Source organism: Rattus rattus, unplaced genomic scaffold (assembly GCF_011064425.1).
Source record: "Rattus rattus isolate New Zealand unplaced genomic scaffold, Rrattus_CSIRO_v1 PGA_scaffold_77, whole genome shotgun sequence".
Classification (NCBI taxonomy): domain Eukaryota; kingdom Metazoa; phylum Chordata; class Mammalia; order Rodentia; family Muridae; genus Rattus; species Rattus rattus.
In genome coordinates, this window is record NW_022651194.1 from 159,164 (window position 1) to 172,612 (window position 13,449).

The window sequence follows — 13,449 nt, forward strand, 5'->3', positions numbered from 1 at the left end:
ATGCCAACGAACCAGAGTTTCCTTGTAATATATGAATATTCAAAGTTTGTACATGGATAGACTTATGACTACAAGTGAATATGTAGTAGAGAATGGCCTTGTTGGGCACCAATGGAAGGAGAAGACCTTTGTTTTCATCTCTAGGTTTAACTCCCAGTTTTTGGGAATGTCAAGGGGCAGTAAGAGGAATTATAGAATAATGGGAGGGGGACCAGTTAGGGACCTAACCGACAGGAAACTGGGAAAGAAAATAACATTTGAAATGTAAATATAGAAATATCCAATTAAAAAAGTAAATAAATTTTGTTAAAATAAAAAGAGAATGAAGAAATAAAAAAAAGAGAACTTCCAGCTAATCACATCTATGGACCCAGAAATCTAAAGAATCACTGTCAAGAATGGTAGTCAGAGTAATTAGTCGAAGATTGAAATGATGAAGTCTCAACTAGAAGCAATTTCTCCCAGATATCAGTGTTGGACACAAACTGGACTGTAGGTATCTCAAAGCATGGAGGAGTTACTTGAGTTGGACACACAACTTGTCTTTTCTTCTTTCCATAGGTTTTTCTTCGAGAAAAAATATTGAACTATAAACTCAGAAAACAAAAATGCAATTAAGATGAAAATCTGTCTTTGAATAAAAAAGTAATGATATAAACTTGATTTCTCCAGGAACCATAACAAGCGGGTAGTCCAGATGCTTCTGAGAGGTTCCAATCTCTTATTCTATATGTGGAAGGCTTCAGATCTAGGCTATCTTCAGTGATTCACTGAACCCCACAAAGACCACTGAGCTTTCCCATGGGCCACATATTTCTTCCTTTTTTAATACAAAGACAGAAGGCCAGGTTCCTTCTCCCCATCTCTGAGATGATGGTTGAGTTGTGTGTGATAGTGTAGTGTGTCATGGTGTGGGTGGTTCTACTTTTATTTGACTGAAAAATGTTCTCTCTAGTAATATTGAGTATAGACATTTGATCATGGTCGGTACTTTATTTCCATCCTGTGTTAGGTTAGAGAAAGTGAACTGGGAATCTGATAGGATAACAATCAAAGCCACAGAGGCTGCCACCACATGCAAAATATATAGTTCTGAAATGAAATTTGTCCTCTTAACAGAATGCTGGCTGATACTTGCCTGAATATTTAAACCAGATGACTTTCCTCAGCTACAGAGCTTTTGAACTGATTTCTCTGCAAAGTTGATTTGAATTGGAGAGTATGCATCTATGACCCTACTGTCCCATGGTGGCAGTGGTTCTAATAACTTGGGAGGTTGCTTCCTTATCCTGAGAAGAAAGTGAAAGTCTTTGTGTTCATGAGATTAAAACCCCCTGGATATTTAAATGCTATTGGATGAATGGCATGGTGGCAAATACTAATCTAGATATTCTTTGCAGAGGTTCCTTTGTGGTGACTCTTTGTGCTGAAGCAATTCAAGCCTGTCCTGCTGCAACAGCTTGCTTCAGCTGCATCTTGGGATGGCTCCCATCTGAGTAGCATTTCCCAGAAGTGGTAGCTAGCTCCTCAGTGTAGTCTTCAGAGGGGATGTTATCACCCTACGATCATATAATTAGTGTATTAACCATAATAGCAGCAAAATTACAGTTAATATACAACATCTCAAATAATTTGTTGGGAGTATCAACATTATTAGGAAGTGAGTTACAGATTCACACAATTAGGAATGTTGTGATCTATTGGTGGTATAAAGGATAACCTTTCCATTTCACTGTGAAATTACTTAGGGTAGGGTAAGAATTTTCCATCTCCCCCACTATAATTTGTTTAGTAGTTAGGATTTATGGTTTACTTTACAAAGCTGAAGTTGTAGTGTCTACACCTCTACTGATTTGTGTTGACTTTGCTTGCTTTTAGTGTCTAATCTCTACCTGAATTCATAGAAGCAAGGCTCTGTTTCAGATTCCTAGAGAAGCAGATGTTATGTGTTTAGTTTGCCATATTCTGAGTGTTGCTTATTCATTTTATATCAGTTCACAAGCAGGAACATAGCAAATTCCAGACAGTCTGATATAAGAAAAGCTGAGTGTTCTACATACTGTTCCATATGCAAACATGGGAAGACAGACTTCTGCAGAGCTAGAATGAGGTTCTCAAGCCCAATGCTCAAAATGATACACTTTCTCTAACAAGATCACACCTCCTTTTTTCATTTTAATAATTATGTTTACGTTTCAAATGGTATCCTACTTCCCACTACCTACCTTTTTTTTTATTAACTTGAGTATTTCTATTTACATTTTGATTATTATTCTTCCCAATTTCGGGCTGACATCCCCTTAATCCCTCCCTCTCCATTCTATATGGTGTTCCTCACCATCCTTTTCAACCATTGCTTGCCTCCCATCAACAATCACTGGCTCACTGGGTTCAAATCTTGGCAGAACCAAGGGCTTCCTTTCCACTGGTGCTCTTAATCTGGGCTATTCATTGCTACCTATGAGGTTGGAGCCCAGGTCAGTCCACGTATAGTCTTTGGGTAGTGGCTTAGTCCCTGGAAGCTCTGGTTGCTTGTTGTTCATATGGGGTCTCGAGCTCCTTCAAGCTCTTCCAGTCCTTTCTCTGATTCATTCAATGGGGGTCTCATTCCCAGTTCAGGGTTTAAGGAAGGCATTCACCTATGTATTTGCTGTATTCTGGCTGTGTATCTCAGGAGAGGTCTACATCTGGTACCTGTCAGCCTGCACTTCTTTGCTTCATCTATCTTGTCTAATTGGGTGGCTGTATATGTATGCGCCATACATGGGGCAGGCTCTAAATGGGTCTTCCTTCTGCCTCTGTTTTAATCTTTGCCTCCCTATACTCTGCCAAAGGTATTCTTGTTCCCCTTTTAAAGAAAGAGTGAAGCATTCACATTTTGAACATTCGTATTGGGTTTCATGTGTTCTTTGCATCTGGGGTAATTCTGAATTTGGGCTAATAGCCACTTATCAATGAGTGCATACCATGTGTGTTTTTTCTGTGATTGGTTACTCACCTGGATGATATTTTCCTGTTTCCCATTTCTTATGAATTTCATAAAGTCATTGTTTTTGATAGCTGAGTAATATTCCATTGTGTAGATGTAAAAAATACATTTTCTGCATCCATTCCTCTGGTAGAAGGGTTCTTTCCAGCTTCTGGCTATTATAAATAAGGCTGCTATGAACATAGTGGAGCATGTATCTTTGTAATATGTTGGGGCATCATTTGGGTATATGCCCAAGAAAGGTATAGTTGTCCTCACATAGTTCAATATCCAATCTTCTGAGGAACCCCAGACTGATTTCCAGAATGGTTGTACCAGTCTGTATCCCACCAACAATGGAAAGAGTGTTCTTTCTTTCCATATTCTCGCCAGCATTTGTTGTCACCTGAGTTTTAATCTAGTCATTCTCACTGGTATGAGGTGAAATCAGGGTTGTTTTGATTTGCATTTCCTTATGAGTAAAGATGTTGAACATTTCTTTAGGTACTTTCAGCCATTTGGCATTCTTCAGTTGTGAAGTCTTAGTTTAGTTCTGAAACCCAAATTTTAATAGGGTTATTAGTCTCCATGCGGTTCAACTTCTATGTGCTTTGTATATTTTGGATATAAGTTTCATCTGTTGAAAGATTGTACATGAAGGGTGTTATTTCCAATTTCTTTTTCAGCTTGTTTCTCTTTTGTGTAGAGGAAGGCTACTGATTTATTTGAGTTAACTTTATACCCAGCCACTTTGCTAAAGTTGTTTACCAGCTTTAGTAGTTCTTTGGTGGAACTTTTGGGATCACTTAAATATACTATCATAACATCTGCAAATAGTGACATTGTGACTTCTTCTTTTCCAATCTGTGTCTGCTTGATCTCTTTTGTTGTCTGATTGCTCTGGCTAGAACTTCAAGAACTATATTGAATAAGTAGAGAGAGAGGGTCACATTGTCTAGTCCCTGATTTTAATGGGATTGCTTCAAGTTTCTCTCCATTTAGTTTAATGTTAGTGAGTGGTTTCCTGTATATGGCTTTTATTATGTATAGGTATGCACCTTGAATTCCTATTCTTTCCAGGACTTTTATAATGAAGGGATGTTGAATTTTATCAAATGCTTTCTCAGCATCTAATGAAATGATCATGTGGTTTTGTTCTTTCAGCTTGTTTATATAATGGATCACGTTGATGGTTTCTGTATATTAAACTATCCCTGCATGCCTGGGATGAAGCCTACTTGATCATGGTTGATGATTGTTTTGATGTGCTCTTGGATTCGGGTTGCCAGAATTTTATTGAGTATTTTGCATCGATATTCATATGGGAAATTGGTCTGAAGTTCTCTTTCTTTGTTGGGTCTTTGTATTGTAGGTATAAGAGTAGTTGTGGCTTCAAAAAGGAATTTGGTAGTGCTTCATGTGTTTCACATTTGAGGAATAGTTTGGATAGTATTGGTATGAGGTCTTCTATTAACGTCTGATAGAATTCTGAACTAAACCCCTCTGGACCTGGGCGCTCTTTTTTTGGGAGACCTTTAATGACTGCTTCTATTTGATTAGGAGGTATGGGGTTGTATATATAGTTTATCTGTTCCTGATTTAACTTCGGTACCTGGTATCTGTCTATGAAATTGTCCATTTCCTGGAGATTTTCAAGTTTTGTTGAATATAGGCTTTTATAGTAAGATCTGATGATTTTTTGAATTTCCTCTGAATCTGTAGTTATGTCTCCCTTTTCATTTCTGATTTTGTTAATTTGGACACACTCTCTGTGTCCTCTCATTAGTCTGACTAAGCATTTATCTATCGTATTGATTTTCTCAAAGGACCAACTTTTGGTTCTGTTGATTCTTTTTATGGTCCTTTTTGTTTCTACTTGGTTGATTTCTGCCCTGAGATTGATTATTTCCTGCCTTCTACTCCTCCTGGGTGTATTTGCTTCTTTTTGTTCTGGAGCTTTAAGGTGTGCTGTCAAGCTGGTGATATATGCTCTCTCCTGCTTCTTTCTGCAGGCACTCAGAGCTGTGAGATTTCCTCTTAGCACAGCTTTCATTGTGTTACATAAGTTTGCGTACATTGTACCTACATTTTCATCTAATTCTAAGAAGTCTTTAATTTCTTTCTTTATTTCTTCTTTGACCTGGTTATCATTGAGTAGAGCATTGTGCAACTTCCATGGATATGTGGGCGTTCTTCCCTCATTGTTATTGAAGACCAGCTTTAGCCCATGGGGGTCTGATAGGATGCATGGGATTATTTCTATCTTTCTGTATCTGTTGAGGCATGTTTTATGACTAATTATATGGTCAACTTTGGAGAAAGTACCATGAGGTGCTGAGAAGAAGTTACATCTTTTTGCTTTAGGAGAGAATGTTCTATAAATATCTGTTAAGTCCATTTTTTTTTTCATGACTTCTCTTAGTCTGTCTATGTCTCTGTTTCATTTCTGTTTTCATTGATGAGAGTGGGGTGTTGAAATCTCCAACTATTATTGTGTGAGGTGCAATGTGTGTTTTGAACTTTAGTAAGGTTTTTTCTATATCTGTAGGTGCCCTTGTATATGGAGCATAGGTATTTAGGATTGAGAGTTCATCTTGGTGGATTTTTCTTATGATGAATATCAAGTATCCTTCCTTATCTTTTTTGATGACTTTTGGTTGAAAATCAATTTTATTCAATATTAGAATGGCTATTCCAGCTTTTTTCTTCCCACCATTTGCTTGGAAAATTGTTTTCTAGCCTTTCACTCTGAGGTAGTGTCTGTCTTTGTCTCTGAGGTGTGTTTCCTGAAGGCAGCTGAATGCGGGGTCCTCATTGTTTATCCAATTTGTTAAAATCTATGTCTTTTTTGGGGGAGTTGAGACTGTTGATGTTGAGAGATTTTATGGAATAGTGATTATTGCTTCCTGTTATATTCATATTTGGATGTGAGATTATGTTTGTGTGCTTTTCTTCTCTTTGTTGTGTTGCCAAGACGATTATTTTCTTACTTTTTCTAGGGTGTAGCTTGACTGCTTATGTTGAGCTTTACCATTTATTATCCTTTGTAGTACTGGATTTGTAGAAAGATATTGTGTAAATTTAGTTTCGTCATGGGATATCTTGGTTTCTCCATCTATGTAAATTGAGAATTTTGCAGGATACATTAACCTGAAATGGCATTGCTTTTCCCTTAGGGTCTGTATCACATCTGTCTACAATCTTCTGGCTCTCATAGTCTCTGGTGAGAAGTCTGGTGTGTCTGATAGGTCTGCCTTTATATCTTACTTGACTTTTTTTCCTTACTGCTTTTAATATTCTTTCTTTATTTTGTGCTTTTGGTGTTTTGACTATTATATGACGGGAGGTGTTTCTTTTCTGGTCCAATCTATTTGGAGTTCTGTAGGCTTTGTGTATCTGTATGCCTATGGGTATCTCTTTTTTTAGGTTAGGGAAGTTTTCTTCTATGATTTTGTTGAAGATATTTACTGGTTCTTTGAGCTTGGAGTCTTCATTCTCTTCTATACCTATTATCCTTAGGTTTGATCTTCTCATTGAGTCCTGGGTTTCCTGTATGCTTTGGACCAATAGTTTTTCCCATTTTCCATAATCTTTGACAGTTGAGTCAATGATTTCTATGGAATCTTCTGCTCCTGATATTCTCTCTTCTATCTCTTGTATTCTATTGGTGATGCTTGTATCTATGGCCTTGTCTCTTATTTTGTTATTCTCTATCCAGGGTGGTTTCCCTGTGTTCTTTCTTTCTTGCTTCTATTTCCAATTTTAATTCCTTCAAATATATGATTGTGTTTTCCTGGAATTCTTTCAGGGATTTTTGTGATTCCTCTCTATAGGGTTTTACTTGTTTATTTTTGTTTTCCTGTGTTTCTCTAAGGGAGTTCTTCACGTCTTTCTTGTAGTCCTCCAGCATCATGATCAAATATGATTTTAAAACTAGATCTTGCTTTTCTGGTTTGTTTGGATATTCAGTGTTTGCTTTGGTGGGAGAATTAGGCTCTGATGATGCCATTTAGTTTTGGTTTCTGTTGCTTGGGTTCTTGTGCTTTCCTCTTACTCTCAGGTTGTCTCTGGTGTTATGTTCTTCTGCTATTTCTGACAGCGGCTAGACCATCCTATAGGCCTAGCTGTCAGGAATAGTGTAGACCTGTTTTCCTGTTTTCCTTCAGCCAGTTGGGGGAACAGGGTGTTCTGCTTTCGGGCATGTTGTCTTTCCTGTCTAGTGGTCTTCAGCACTTCCTGTGGGTCTGTGTCCTGTGTCCTAAGGAGTTAGCAGGAAAATTTGTTTGTTTTGTAGTTCTGATATTTCAATTATTCTTCCATCTAAGCTAATGTACACAGGATGGTATGATTTACAACTGACAAGAGAACTGAGTCCTTGGAAGAATTGATCATTTTCACATTTCTGAAGGTTTGTTTGACTGGGTAAAGATCAGGCAATTTTATTAATTTATTTATTTTGTAGTCAGGAAGTAGAATAGGAATCAAAAGGTTAGAAGGGTATATGTTCACTTAAAATTTTTCATCAATAATTCAGTTGGTAGACCTAATTTTAATGAGATCTTAACTCAGGAACTTTTCAATCAAAGTTTGCCCTGTGTGAGCTGTTGAGACATCTCAGTGCGTAAAGTACTTGTTGGTAAGGCACATAGAAGGACCTTGCTTCCAATGTGCACAACTCAAGTCAAAAGCCAGGTTCATACATACATGACAAATACCAGAGAAGGAGAGATAAATATATTTTGGTCGCCAAGTTTGCTTATATACATTCAAGCCAGCAAAAGACTTAATCTCAGAAACCTTTGTGGACAATAGCTACTACAAAAAAAGAACAGAGATTGACAGAGCCTCCATTTTTAAACAAACAAATACAAAAACACACCCACAGAAACAAACAGACACAAAACACATACACACAAGTTTCCCAATCATCATAAACTTTAGTTATTCTGTCCATGAGCAGAGAGATTATAGTGATTAAGTATAATTCCCAGCAATTGTAAGTGAATACCATTTAATTGCATATTTAAGAAATACATATTTGACAATATCTTAGGATTTAAATACATTACACTATCCTTTATTTTTAAACGTATTGAAAGTTATGAAGGCAGTTCCAGCCTAGTATCAGACTTTTGTCCAACAGAACAGAGATTGCTGTTTCAAACTTTCCTTTATTACCACTGTTTCCTAATGTCACACAAGAAACTTTTCATACAATAAATAACCTAATTCACCATGTATCTGTTTGCATCCTGGGGAAAGTTATGAAAGTCCATGAGAAAAATGAGCATGACTCTTGATGTCCCAGCTCCTGTAGCTTTCTGTGGCTTGCATCTATTCCACTTCTTGATACTTGCTTCAAAATTGCCATCCTGCCTTCTTATCTAAGCTCTGTTGGTGATCATTGACAACTTGAGTAAGTCAAAAAATGACTAATGTGTTAGTGAAGCATGCATTTGAATGTGTCTCTGATGGGTTTTACAGAGACGATCGACACAAAATTCACTCTGAATTGCAATCCCACCATACGTCTTAGGCTAGATTCCTGCACTAAAAGGCACAGAGAATAAGCTAAAGGCTAGAATTTCCCTATTTATATTTGCAGCTCCAACCACATGGAAACTGTGCCATTCACATACTACCAGCCAATCCACTTCTATCATCTAGCCCTCTCATGGCTATACTCAACCCTCTTTACATAGAAAGCTTCTATGAAGGGTTCTGTTACAGAATGGAGAACATGACCAGTGCCCTCTGTTTCATCCTGTCTTTTCAATCTCTTTCCACCAGATACTGTCATAGCCTTTTCAGTCCAATACATCTCCAGGGAAACAAACTTAAGGTTTTACCTCTATTCTACTTTGACTTGTCTCTGTAAGAACCCCTCTTACAAATCATCCCAGGTAGAATAGTGAACAAAAAGAAAGAGAAGAAAAGATAATAGATGGCCTTGGCAAGGGATAATTGAATTTCTCCTTGAAACAAAATCTTCTTTCCAAGATACTGCCAGTAATCTAGTTTATGTGTCCATATGGCACCCAAAACCTAATCACCTATCATTAGAGTACATTTGCTGACACTATTTTATTGCAGTTAAATTTGTAATTCACTCCTTTTGAAAACAGATCCAAAAGGGAAGGGGGATTCCAGCTCCACTCATTATCTCTTCTCGCCCACTCAGCACCTGTGGACATCTCCCATACTCAAATCACCTGTGGACATCTTGTTTTCTAAAGACAGGTGCAGCTGTCTCTTTTACCTTTCTCCAGGGGATAGTTTAGTTAGAGTGACATTACCACACCAATCCATCAATTACTGGCTTTCTGGATTTAAGGACTTAGGGAAAATTGTTTGTTGATAATGGCCTCTTGTCCCTGAGTCCACAAAAAGCAACTGAGAAGCTGTAGTGGACTTAGGCCAAACCCTTAGGCCAAAAAGACATCTTTGCTGACTGATGGGTGCTTGAGTTTAATGCTCACACCTTTCTAGCCCATTAGATATTTTACTTTAGCTTGGTTCTCTCATCTGCATCAAAATAGCAAAGAGGAATTGAATTCCTTGTACTGTATGCACACTGTTCTTGATGAGGGTTTTTCTGTCAGACCAGAAAACAGCAGTTCATCAAATTTGGTTTCAATACTGCAAAGCAAGCATTGACTTGAAAATTCAAGGAACACCTACCTATCATTTTGGTGTACTGTTTTTAATTACATAATACATGCAGGTCATGCATCTTCCATCTCCATTTGAGTAAATTATTGATGTGACGAATGTAGGCTGTTCTATTCCCTGGGTAACAACAAACCATGGCCTGGTATTGCCCCACTCTGAATGACACTGGATGAACATAATAGATAGCCAACTCCAAATAACACCCCTTGTCATGTCAATGAAGAAAAGAAAAGCAGATTCAATGCAGACTAAGCCCTCCTTGAAAAGAAAGCATGTTCTCCTCAGCTTCTCAATCTTGACTCAGGACACCAGTCAACATGATAGACCAAGAGGATAATATCCACAGTGTTGCAGAGTACCCTTGTGCTCTAGGGATATACAAGTCTTCTGCTACTTAGATGCTGTAATTTTTCTTTCACAGGACAAAGCATCAGCTTCATCTCAAGCAGAGGATTGCTCTGCCATTGGGTTGCTACTCTCACCCAGGGACTCTGTGGCTCCCAGGTTTGCCTCCCATCTGGTCAGAGTATGGATCACTGAGACCAAGAGACCTGCTAAGCAGAGCATCCTAGGATCTGGCCTATGCCAAGCAACAGCTATCCTTGCCTCATACTCAATCCCCAGAATTCATCAGGAAACTGTTCTCTCCCCTCTACAGGTGACCTCACAGGCTTCTGAAGCTCAAGGAGACCCACAGGGTGGGGTGCAACACCTGCATCCCAAGTTCAGCTGGGTACCTGAGTCTGTTCTGTACTCTGCACACCAGATGGTGCTTCCAGGCATGCTGCTGCTGTTCCTTCCAGCAATGCGCGCACAGCCAGTGGGGTTCCCATGTTACGGTGCACAGCCATTTTCCCACTGCCAGTGGCCTCTCTAGAACTCCTGCATGCCTGACCTGCCACTGTCACTGGCCTTTGCTTGTATGACTTGCCTAGAGCTGCTCAGGAGCAGCAAGGTGCTTGAGAGAGGACAACAGCAGAAAGCATTGAACTTGGGGTCCCATTACACTGATTCTTTATGGCAGGCAGGGCAAGGACCCATGGGGAGCCACAGATTCCGAACACCTAAGTAAGCAAGTAACCTTTATCCCTGATCAACTGTTTTGGTGTCCATGCTTAAGGAAACATTCCCTTACATATCCATGCCATTGTTTTCTTAATGTCCCTTGGCACCAAATTTTCATTAATTGAAAAATATCCTACACTGTTCCAAAATCATGGATGGTCACAGCTCTGCCAGATGTTGTCTTGATTCTAGTAAAAAGAAGCTGCTCAATTAATTTGAAACACTGAAGTAAGTGTGATGTGGACAGCAGCCTTCCCTCAAAGCACCAAACACTCATGATAGTCTGTTTTAAATCACATGTTTCTTTCTGGAGAGAACAGATCATTTTATTGATGTTGAGATCCACAGAATATCATTTTACTTTTTTTATCATAGAGGAAGACCAGTTGTTATTACCAGATAACTTGTTCATTATCTCATGTCAATATAGGCAGTGTTAAAAATTGTCTCAGTGCAGATGAGTGTACATTAATTCAAAAGAATTCTTGCCATACACATCACTTGCTCACTAGAGTAATACCCAGATATTTTATTTTATTTCTGACTATTGTGAAGGGTGTCCTTTCCCTTATTTCTTTCTCAGCCCATTTATCTTTTGAGTAGAGGAAGGCTACCGATTTTTTTATTTAATTGTACATCAGGCTACGTAATTCTCTGGTGGAACTTTTCGAGTCACATAAATATACTACCATGTAGTCTGCATCACTGATGTTTTGATTTCTTTCCCTTTCCAAATTGTAGTCTCTTGACATCCTCTTCATGTTGTCCAGTTTATTGTGGCAAAGAACTTAGAGTACTGTATTGTATAAGTGGGGGAGAGCATGGGCAGCCTTGTCTAGTCACTGATTTTAGGAGGATAGCTTTAAATTTCTCTAGATTTAGTTTGATGTAGACTACTGGTTTGTTGTATATTGCTTTACTATGTTTAGATATGGGTCTTGAATTCCTGATCTTACCAAGACTTTTAAAATTAAGGGGTATATAATTTTGTTACATGCTTTTCCAAGATCTAATGAGATGATTACGTGTTTCTGAATTTGTTTTACAAAGTGTTTATATTGATGAATTTACATGTTGAACTATCCTGCATCCTGTGATGAAGCTTCATTTGATCAAGTGATGGATGGGATCATTTTAATGTGTTCTTTAATTTGGTTTATAGAAATTTTATTAAGTATTTTTTGCTTTGATATTCATAAGATAATTGTTTTAAAATTCTTTTTCTTTGTTGGGAATGCTTGTTTGGTTTAGGTATAAGCATAACTGTGGCTTTATAGGAGAAATTGGGTGGTTTTCCTTCCGTTTCGAATTTGTGGATTAGTTTGGACAGTACTGGCACTAGTTCTGATATGAAGGTCTGAATTAGAATTCTGCTCTCAACCCATCTGGTCCTGAGCTTTTTTTTGTTGATCAACTTTTAATAATTGCTTCTATTTCTTTAGGCCTTTGAGACTGTTTAGATTGTTTATCTGGTTCTGATTTAATTTTGGTACCTGGTAACTGTCTAGAAAATTATGAATTTCTGCCAGATTTTCAAGATTTGTTGAATAAAGGTTTTTGTAGTAGAATCAGATGATTCCTTCAATTTCCTCAGATTCTGTTATGTCTTCCTTTCCATTTAATTTTGTTAATTTGCTACCCTTCTGTGTCCCTCGGTTAGTTCATTAAAATGTTTATCTATCAGGTTGATTTTCCTCAAAGAACAGTTTCCTTAGGTTATTGATTCATTTTATATGTTCTTTTGTTAATACTTAATTGATTTTAGCTATGAGTTTGATTATTTCCTGCCATCTACTCCTCTTTAATGAATATGTTTCTTTTGGCTCTAGAAATTTCTGGTATGCTGTCAAGCTGCTAGTGTATGCTCTCTCCAGTTTCTTTAAGAGACACTTAGTGCTATGAGTAACACTTAGCTACTTAGCTAAGCTCTTAGCCCTGCTTTCTTTGTGTCCCATAAGTTTGCATATGTTGTGCCTTGATTATCATTAAATTCTAAAACGTCTTTAATTTATTTTTTCTTCCTAACCAAGTTATTATTGAGTAGAGCATTTTCAGTTTCCATGTTTATTTGGGCTTTCTGTCATTTTGTTTAGTAAATGGTGATTTGATAGGATGCATGGATTTTACTTCAATCTTCTGGTGTCTTTTGAGAACTCAAACTCATGAGAATGTATGGGTTTGGGTCTGTGTGATAAATGGTTTCAATTGTCTTAGTTACTTTTCTCAGCTCATGGATAGTTACTCTAATCTGTCTTCCTGAGCTAATTCACAATTAAGTATGATTGATTAAAAAGAGGCCCTCATGGCATCAAGATCCCTGTCTCTATGAGCAGGGAATTATGGACTCAAATAACCTTTGTTGCTTCTAGAATCATTACCTATTTCATTAATCTGGTCAACCATAGCAGGAATCACTAATTGAACACTAATAGGAATGTCATTTACAACCAGTCCTGGAGTGTTATTTTTACTCAAACCTCTGGGAATCTTTACTGGAAATCTCAGAAATAACCCAACTCAATCTTCTGATTGGTGGCAGAATGTTCAGCTAGACATCACAGTTTTTTACATACTGATATTCTAACTGGGCCTTAACAGAGATGACAATTGTTGTTTTCAGTTTATTCAATAATTCTGATGCTGAGGCACTCAGATATGATCAATAAATGAGACCCCATGTCCAGGCAATGTTAGGTGGTGTAGGGGTAATAAGGTAGATTCTCTATTGCTAAGACTGCAATTTT